The sequence below is a fragment of the Scyliorhinus canicula genome, chromosome 5 (assembly GCF_902713615.1).
Source record: "Scyliorhinus canicula chromosome 5, sScyCan1.1, whole genome shotgun sequence".
Lineage (NCBI taxonomy): Eukaryota > Metazoa > Chordata > Chondrichthyes > Carcharhiniformes > Scyliorhinidae > Scyliorhinus > Scyliorhinus canicula.
In genome coordinates this window covers 129678839-129688541 of record NC_052150.1, presented here as the reverse complement: position 1 = coordinate 129688541, position 9703 = coordinate 129678839, and the positions used below count along the sequence as shown (strand labels likewise).

Sequence of the window (9703 nt, the reverse complement as noted above, 5' to 3'; positions counted from 1 at the left end):
ATAGACTGGCAGAGCACGAATCTAATGGGCTCCACCAAGGTCAGGACCTGAGATGGACAGGGCCCAAAGGTACTGGCGGGCTGACTGGGTCATGGTTTCCTGACCCCGTTCCCAGCACTGACAATTTTATGGGAGGCAGGCTCAGGTCCAGCCCCACCAGGCTCTCTTTGCCTGCCTGGGTTTGGGTTCAACAAAAAGCCACCCTGACCATCATCCCCTCCCCTCTCTGACCCCAACCACCGCCACCGCAGCCCCACCCCCCGACCCCCTGGCTGCTTTTTCTATTTCTTTTTTTGATTTTTAAAAAAAGTTGATGAGAGGTCACCTTTATATTGATGCAGTCTGTCAGTTGCTTACTGTTTAATGGCCACTAATTGACCATCCAATTTTGGGAGCTCGCACACTACCTTTATTATTTGGATTGGGAACCTGTCTTCATGCCAACTAAAGGGGAGCCCTGGTTGAAATACCAAAGTTTGACTGTCCCCCTCTTCGGGGATTGGAATCGAGACCTGGAAACAGTCCCAGCCCATGTTTCCCACCTCGGAAGTGAAACTCAACCCAATGGCTCTGCTAACAGCCCCCGAACTGGACCTTTTATGGGCGGGAAACAAGTGCACAAAATCATTAGTCTTTACAATCTAGAAATAACCCTTTTATTGAGGTCCTTCATGAATGATATGAAATAATAAACACCGCTTATTTACCTCACAATACATCAAACAATCAGGGCCAGTGGAGATCAATGGCAAAGTAAATTTAGATCAGTTGAAACTGCTTCACCCAATTAAGGTCATGGAGGGAAAAGCATTCGGTTATCCACAATACAATTAGATGTCATGATAGAAGGGCTATGGGGTTCCAGGGATAGGGCAGGGGAGTGGGCTCAGGTCGGGTGCTCTTTCAGAGTGTTGGTGCTAACTCGATGGGCTTAATGGCCTCCTTCTAGCAATTCTATGAAAGGTTAATGTGGTGAAATGTGGGAGGATTTGCTGCGCCAAATAGTACTCTTTCATCCTCAACTCTTCTTGTGTTTACTGCCATGTTTATGCTACACCTATCTCCGAATTTATTCAATATCGGTCATTTTTTAATTGGCTCGTGAGCCTACAGGGATTTCTGAGAAATTAAGTTTTACTTTAATCATGGGCACCATGAGAAACCTTAGCCACCTCCATAAACATGGCTGAAGACATGCAAATGGGAGCTTTTAGGTTTTATACTCCAAGGTGACTACTAAAGCTGTTTAAACAGTGGGTGGCGCAGTGGCACAGGGCATTATTGCACCAAGCTGTCAAAGCAGTAAGAACGATAGGACCCAGGTATTGCCTGCTCCATCAGCTCCTGATCTGGAACAAAGGTAAAGGGAGAATTCTTAGCAGAGAGCAGGCCCTTTTCCACAGTGATTGGAGGAGGGAAAAGAGTCTACCCTACGTTTAGACCAGTGGTCTACAAAATGGGCTTAGGAGCAAGTCACCTCGTCCTTCTTCTGAGCGGGTAATGGATTATGTCGCAGTGGGGTTTCAAAAAAATTAAACTTTGAAAAATGTAAAATAAAATATGAAGAGAAATAGGAACAAAGGCCGATCTGAACTGGAAAGAGTTACAGCATTGTGACGGAAATGGACAATCAGATAAGTGCCACTGGAAGAAGTGCTGAAAGAGGAACTGACTCATTAACAGTGATTGGATTGTGAGTGATGTTTGATGAGAGGGGGGGTGATTTTCAGCAATGAGGCTGGTGAGGTTGTAATGCTTCAGTTCACTGTGAAGGGTCTAAAGAATTTATGCAGATTACACAGACTCAGCCTTTCCAGGAAACAACTTTACCCCACATAAAGTGGAAATGAGGAACTGTCAACACGCCAGAAACTACAGCAAAGCGGGGAGAACTACTTACACTGGGCAAATCAGAAAAAAAACTGGAAAGCATTGCTGGCTAATGGCTGTGGCCTGTTGAGTTTTCAAAGTTTAGTGTTGTGTAGTTCATGCACTCTGTCTCAGAAGCAGGTCCTCCCCTTGGCTGATGAACATAGTAAATCAAAATAGCCTGCTTATAATGTCTGAAGTGCACGTGGACCCTAAGTGACGTAGACGGTTCCTGCAAATAGAAACCAATTAAAAATAGCCTTTGTCTAAATGTGGAAGAGATGTAAATATAGTAGTGGTATCACCTTACCACAAGAGCACTTGCATGAGACAAACAGGAGCTTTTTATAGAGCCACTGGAAAAGAAACCAGCACTTAAATTAGAATTAGCATCCACAGGGAAAGAAAATGTAATTTGACTCCATTTTCCAGAAGGTCGTGGCTGGATTTTGAATTGCTGGTGATTATGTAAGGACACTTGAGAACTGGAGCCTGCTGTTTGCAGGGACTGCTGAAGCTGTACACCACCTGATTTGTGACTTTTAGCGGTGAGGAACCTGGAAGGAAGGAATGAAGAAGATAAACGGGAGTGAGAGATGGAAGCAAAAGGATTGCATGAAGACTGCACAAGGATGTCCAGCTGCTATCCAATGCTGCATGTGAACTGATGGGTATTCAAGTTTTGCAAAGTGTCGAAACAGAACTTGGTGCCGTTTGTATTCAGGTCTATTTTGCTGAAATGTAATAGGCGGTGGCCAAACAAAGTTTGGATAGAGAATAGAATTGGGGGAGAAGATCAGCCATGATCTTATTGTATGGCAGAGCAAGCTTGAGGGGCGTATGGATCACTTCTGCTCCTTATTTGCGTACTTAGTCCATATCACCCTGATAAACCTCAAATAACTACCTTGCAGATTAGGATGTTTAGATTCAGTGAACGTTTTGGTGAGTAGGCATGATTTTGATTGAATAATAATTGCTGCAAATTGGTACAAACTTACTTGGTGATGAATGACAAGGATGGGCCGAGTGAATCATCACAAAGCTTTCCTCTCCAAATTAGTTAAACATCTTGCAATAAGCAGTGCGGCATAATTAAACTACAATAATAACTGGAATGTCTGAGATGGTTGCCACATGCTGGCTGACTTTAGTTATAACTGACTGCCTTGCAGTTTTATATCCCTGTCTGGTTGTTGTACGTTTGAGTTTAGGCTAAGGATTGAGAGTAGTGCCACGAGGCACCCTAATATACAGCAAGGCATTTATTAATCATATTTCTCACAATATCAGTAACAAAGTAGAATGTGCTCGCACCATTTGCCATCGAATCAATTTTTGAAAGCCAGCAATCCTGAAGCATCAAGGTGTAACCCAGGGATGAATCTCTAATACTGGCACCAATCTTCTCTACTGGATATTGATTGAATGCCTATAAATGAACGGTGTGTGTTTTTTTTTTACATGGCTCAATAGTCATAAGGGCGCGATCTAATGGCCTTGTCAAGCCCGACTTGGTGACGTGACAAGGCCATTAAATCCCGTGAGAGGCAGCTCGCGAGATTTGCAAGGCTCAGAATGCCTTGCGATATCTAACGAGATCTCACAAGACATCGTGATCTGGATCTCACTCTCGCTGGACGGAGATCCAGATTAACATATTTAAGTGAGCCATTAGGCGCATTTAAATACGTCTACCCTGGACTCTCCCGGGGCCTGGGAAATAACACCATTGTCTGGGAGACCCCGCCAGGACGCTGTTTCGCACTGGTCCACACAAACATGGACCAGGTGTAACGGCACCGGTGAGGTGTATCCCAGGCCATGGGAGGCCCATGGAGGGTCAGGCTCTGGGCAGGGTGGTACTCTGGCACTCCCTCTGGCACCCAGACACTTTGGCACATCCAGCCTGGCATCTCGACTCTGCCACCTGGGCACCCAGCGTAAGTGGCACTACCCAGCTGTCAGGAGACTGCCAGGGTGTGAGGCTGGCAGTGCCAAGGTGCCCAAGTGCCAGGTTGCTTGTGCCAGGGATTAGATCCATAGGTACCCTGCCCTTAAGATGTAGGGTGAGGGGGTAGCTCAAGGTAATTTGGGGCAGTGAAGGGGTCTGGAGGCCATGGTGGAGGGGCAGAGCGGGAGAGTCGAAGGATCAGGGTAGTATTTAAAAATTAGGTAAATGTGGCCTCATGGGGCCTCATGCAAAAAAACCTCAGTGTCACGATAGATAGCAGGGTCTTTCTCAGTGCTGCAGGCATCGAGAAATCGCCTTCTATAGGTGCCCAAAATGGGACTAACGCGTTAAATCGCGCCCATAATCTGTAGTTATGAAATCATGGGTAAAGATACAATTGAACTCCTGAAAACATGAAAAAGTTTGTCAAGCCTTTGAATTATTCCAAGCTCTTTGTCTGGTGATCGCTCCTATGAGATACGTTAGAATGTTTCACTACTTTGAAGGTCTTATATAAAAGCAAGTTGCTGCTGCTGTAGTGGGATGTCAAATCCACTTTTGTCATGTGAAGTGTGTCAGTTTGTCAGATTTCCGTTCGAGGAGAAATGAATGATACTTGGGTGAATATTGTCTATTTTTAATTTTGAAGTGCCTTTGATTTTAATGCAGGTTTTCTGTAGGTAGGAAAGCCCCTACACAACACGCCCTCCCCCCTCCCCCGCCCCCCAGTTTCCCTTTAGACTGTTGCACATATTCTTTCAGTTACCCTAAAGCTGAGCAGTCAGACTGTTTACAAGCAGCTCAAGTGCAGGCAAGAAATGTAAACCGTTAGGGCCCGTTTGTCAAATGGAACTGTGTGGGTTAGTCAGAAAGCATCACATTGAAACATTGATCTATATATAGAATGCAACGTGCATAATGTGATCACTTTAGTATTAAAAGTCCTTTCCGAAGAAACTTTTATAAACAGCAATCACAACCAAAAAAATCATTTCCACTAAATTTATTTTTGACTGGTGTTGGCATCTTTCAAAAAGTCCCCAGCAAATACTAGCAGAGTGCACTCAGGGAGGGATTGACGGTACAGTTGAGCAGCTCCATTTCGAGACTGCTCACGTGGTGCAATGACAAAATGTACCATCTAGAAATGAAGCTGAAAGTAACAGAGATGATTTCATCTCGAGTCTATACTAATTTTAGTTGGATGCCTTAACATTGCATCAATGCCTCCTAGCTGGTGAGGTAGAAAATCAACTTCCGGGCTCAGGCTGGGAAGTGCATGCAGACTTTAGGTTAGGTTGTGAAGTCATTGTGGTTAAATAGCCTTCCTAGTCTATGGCCTGAATTTCACGCTCACCCACCGACAGGCTTTTAGTGGTTGGTTGTGAAGGGGGCTGAGGAAGGAGTGTGTAATTAAAGGAATGGGATTCCCTCTGGGTTTTCACCGACTCCGACCACACAGCCATTTTGCATTGTGACAGGCAAAGCCTCAGATCCACCCTTGCCCCAATTGAGGCCTATAAGTGGTTAATTATTGACTATCTAAGGGCTTTTTTCCACACAGTCACAATTTTTTGGCTAGCAGGAGAATTTCCCTGGTGTGGGGGAAGCACACAAATGAACAATCTTAGATCTTAGACGGCGCAGCACGATAGGACAGTGGTTAGCACTGCGGCTTCACAGCGGCAGGGTCCTAGGTTTGATTCCCGGCTGGGTCACTGTCTGCATGTTCTCCCAGTGTCTGCATGTCTCCCTCCACCGGGTCGGACAATCTCCCTCCTCCGAGGGTCGGCGTGATTCCCACCCCCGTCGTCCTCCTAATTCTCCGGCCGCCCAAAAAACGGCCCGGCGTGAGTCGCGCCGCCCGCCTCGGAGAATGGCGGGGTCCGGCGCGACTCAATTGGTGCCGGGGCTGCCCGAATTCTCCAGCCCACGATGGGTCGAAGTCCCGCCCGTCTTTTGCCAGTCCCACCGGCAGACATTGGAGTAGGTCCCTTATTGGCGGGACCTGGCGGCACGGGCAGGCTCCGGGGTTCTTGGGGGGGCGTGGGGGGATCTGGCCCCGGGAGGTGCCCCCACGGTGGCCTGGCCCGTGATCGGGGCCCACCGATCCGCGGGCGGGCCTGTGTCATGGGGGCACTCTATCCTTCTGCATTGGAGGCTGTACCGGTCCGCCATTCCCGGTGCGGAAACAAAGCCTTCTGCGCATGCTCCCGCGCATGCACCAACCCGTGCCAGCCGGCGGAGGCCCTTCGGTACCAGTTGGCATGGCGTCAGGCTCCTTTCCCGCAGGCCAGCGGGGCGCAAACCACTCCGCGGGGCGGGCCTAGCTCCTGAAGGTGCGGAGGATTCCGCACCTTTGGGGCGTCCCGAGCCAGAGTGGTTCACGCCACTCCACCCCGTCAGAACCCCCTGCCCTGCCGGGTAGGGGAGAATCCCGCCCGTGCTCTCAAGTAATTTAGACATTCTGAATTCTCCCTCTGTGTAGTGGAATGTGGCGACTAGGGGCTTTTCACAGTAACTTCATTGCAGTGTTAATGTAAGCCGACTTTTGACAATAAAGATTATTATTATATCTCTGGTGGGAAGGGGTGATGGGGGGCTGTCTAAAACAGAAGCTTTCTTCTGACTTTTGGACACCCCCTTCTTAAGATGTTGTTGCCTTTGGACTTCCATTCCATCCCCAAGCTCTCCCCCGTAACCCACTTACCAACCCTGCCACCACTTCCATGTCCTCCCTGCCCTGTGAGCCACAGAATTTACCTTGCCGTCTGGTCCCGGGACTTAGGCTCTGGCATGTTGAAACACTTCCTTTTCTTCCCACTGCAGCTCCTCTCCAATCAGGTTGGCCGGCAGCTCTCTGAGGCAGAACATCCTCCCGTGTGAGGGCTGGAAGTCCCATCTGCAACCAATCAACACTCAGACGTCAAGCGTGAAATGGCTGCGGGACAGTCAGAGTCGGCACCCTTCAGATGGCGGCAAGTTAAACTATTCTGGCCTATGTCTGGGCCACTTGGCCAATGTTGTAGAGGACAGGTGCTGCCCATGGAACCACAGAAGAAACAAAAGGGGAAAATTAGAGGGGAAAAAACTGACAGAAATTGCTACATTTTGCCTTGGACAGAAATATACAAAACAAAATGGAATGAAAATAAAATATAACGAGAGAATCTGATATCCAAATGTTCAATTTTAAATTCACCCTCAGAAACAAATGAAGCTTCAAAAATGGATATTTTAAAAAAGAATTATTTGGACAGGGACAAAAGCAAAACGAGAAGGATGATAGACTGTTAGAAAACCATCAGACTGTAGAAAACTACCATCTGACTGACATTGGCTGTCACCCAGAAAAAGGCATCAAGTAGGTTTAATAAAGAACTGAGAATGGGGGTTGTGTAACTGCTTATGAAGACAGCCCAGGGCACTTTGCAGACGAGTACATTCCTGCTGCTAAGGGCAATGTCACTCACACCAAACGGAGGTGTTATTTAAAGGAGCCTACAGCTTCATTCTCTGTAACTAGGATACCAGCCAGTGGAACCCATCGTTTCAAATAAACTCCAATCTTGTACCCAATCGTGTAAGTTATTTAGCAACCAGTAGAAAATGCTTCAGTGTTCTGTAAAATCTTCAGGTCCACAAAGACTGTTAGCTGGAGTGATTATTAAGGACTGTTATTACAATTAGGAGGTTCGAGGAACTTCATAAGCTGCATGTTCTAATTGCTAGCCTGGGTTATGAGCAGTGTCTGAACCGCAAGATGAAATCACAGCCTTTTACCCATGGCCTATTATCTATTATTGCTTTTACAATAAAGTACATTACAGTGTCAATAGAATGAAAACAATGCAGTTAAAAGTGGAGCTGGAAGTAGCACTGATTGATAACCAGGAACGATTGTGAGTTTATCACATTGAGAATCCTGCCACATGGTTCACAGCAGGTTACAATACAGAGAATAACACATAGCATGGAGTGTGTTAGAAGCCAGAGGGGTTCAAATGACATCACAAAACATGAGAGCAAAGCTCAGGTGGGTTATCAGCGTTATCTGAAGCCCAAATGGGTCATCCCCCCTTCAAACACTATAAACTATTTTTAGCCAGTACTTTTGTCCTATTTTATTTGAGCTACCTTGTATTGGATTGAGTTTTGTTGCATTTTGCAGCACACCCTGTATACATTATACAGAGAATAACAGATGGTGGGGTGTCGTTCCAACAGTAAAATAGTCTTGATGGATTTGCATAACATCAGAGACCACAGTCAAGGGAGTTGTGAATGTGTTCCACACCCAAAAGAATGATTTTAGACCTACAAGTGTCTTTTTTATTCTTCATAATATCTGCAGCTCTTCCTTTCCCTTCCCAATGTGGAGTTTCGCCACTGAAGGTGTCATCCCATCACTGCTGCAAATTCTCCCCCTCCTGTCTCAAGTTGCTACCATTTTAACTGCAGAATTTTGGTGTTCTGCATTAGTCCAAGACAGGAAGGTTTTGGAATTTATAAGGTTCTGACACAAGATGGGCAGCACGGTAGCATGGTGGTTAGCATAAATGCTTCACAGCTCCAGGGTCCCAGGTTCGATTCCCGGCTGGGTCACTGTCTGTGCGGAGTTTGCACATCCTCCCCGTGTGTGCGTGGGTTTCCTCCGGGTGCTCCGGTTTCCTCCCACAGTCCAAAGATGTGCGGGTTAGGTGGATTGGCCATGCTAAATTGCCCTTAGTGTCCTAAAAAATAAGGTTAATGGGGGGGGGGTTGTTGGGTTACTGGTATAGGGTGGATACGTTGTCTTGAGTAGGGTGATTATTGCTCAGCACAACATCGAGGGCCGAAGGGCCTGTTCTGTGCTGTACTGTTCTATGTTCTAAGATCAAATTTGTAACAGCAAGAACTGACAGGAAATATAAACACAATTTAATACAGTTTTCTAATTTTTATTATCTATTATGAGGTTTCTTTAAATTTATGACAAGTGATATGAATATGAATATTGAAGTGATAAACAATTAAATATGTCGCAGTAAAAAAATCTTTATTATGAGTAAGAGTGAAAGTCTTAGGATCTGTGGTGTCTGCTAAAATACTTTCCCCCTAAGATTCCCTTGGTAAGAATAAGATGATGTCATTGGACTATATCAGTCAATGGTATCTGATAAAGGGCATGATTTCATCAGAGATAACTTTGAAGGTACCCAGGAAAGCAATTGGTCAGGAGAGTCAATGATTGGACAGATTGCACATGACTTGCAGAAGAGGCTGGTTTGATGCTAAATTACCTTTTCTGTTCAAGCATTCTTCTGTTCTTCTGTGTCCAACAATGTGGCTGAAATTCCCCACAACTTGCTTTCAGGTTGGCTGAGGTCAGGCTTCTAGACCAAGTATTTAGAATATATTCCAATGGTCTATTTCATGTAAAACATTTCTAGATCTTGTACAACAGAGTGGGATGTGTTTGCATAACTCGCAACACTGGGAGGTCCCACTTACCTTCATTTCCTGCACAGGAAGAGATTGGGGCACCATTTTAAAATGGCTTCCGATCTGTGGACCCCCAACACGGCCTCCGGACCCCCCCCCCCCCAGCTCCAAACGACCGAGAAGGGGGTCCTTGAGCTCCCCCCTCACTCCCCCTCATAAGGACAGGGCACACCTGGGCCCGATCCGTGCATGGTCAATCTTCCACCTGGGAATCTTAGCACTGCCAGCCTGGTAGTGGGACTCGCTACCTTGAGGGTGAGATCCAGAGCGCAATGCCTCGTGAGACCTTGTTGGATCTCACGAGGTGTCCCATACGTCGTGAATCCCCCAATAAACCTTGCACAAGATTTATTGGCCTTGTTGTCTCACTGAGTCAGGTGCGACGAGCCTGTACGA

The 9703-nt window shown here is 46.5% G+C and overlaps 1 long non-coding RNA gene across 2 annotated transcripts; it reads left to right on the top strand.

The window, feature by feature from the left end:
* The first annotated feature begins 2224 nt into the window (after nt 1-2224).
* Nucleotides 2225-7395, top strand: LOC119965635. 2 transcript variants are annotated; one of them, XR_005460581.1, is made up of 2 exons: nt 2225-2540; nt 6653-7395. It is a non-coding gene; the product is annotated as an uncharacterized LOC119965635 (long non-coding RNA). The 2 variants fall into 2 exon arrangements; XR_005460580.1 differs by having other exon boundaries at nt 2225-2814.
* Nucleotides 7396-9703: the final 2308 nt, after the last annotated feature.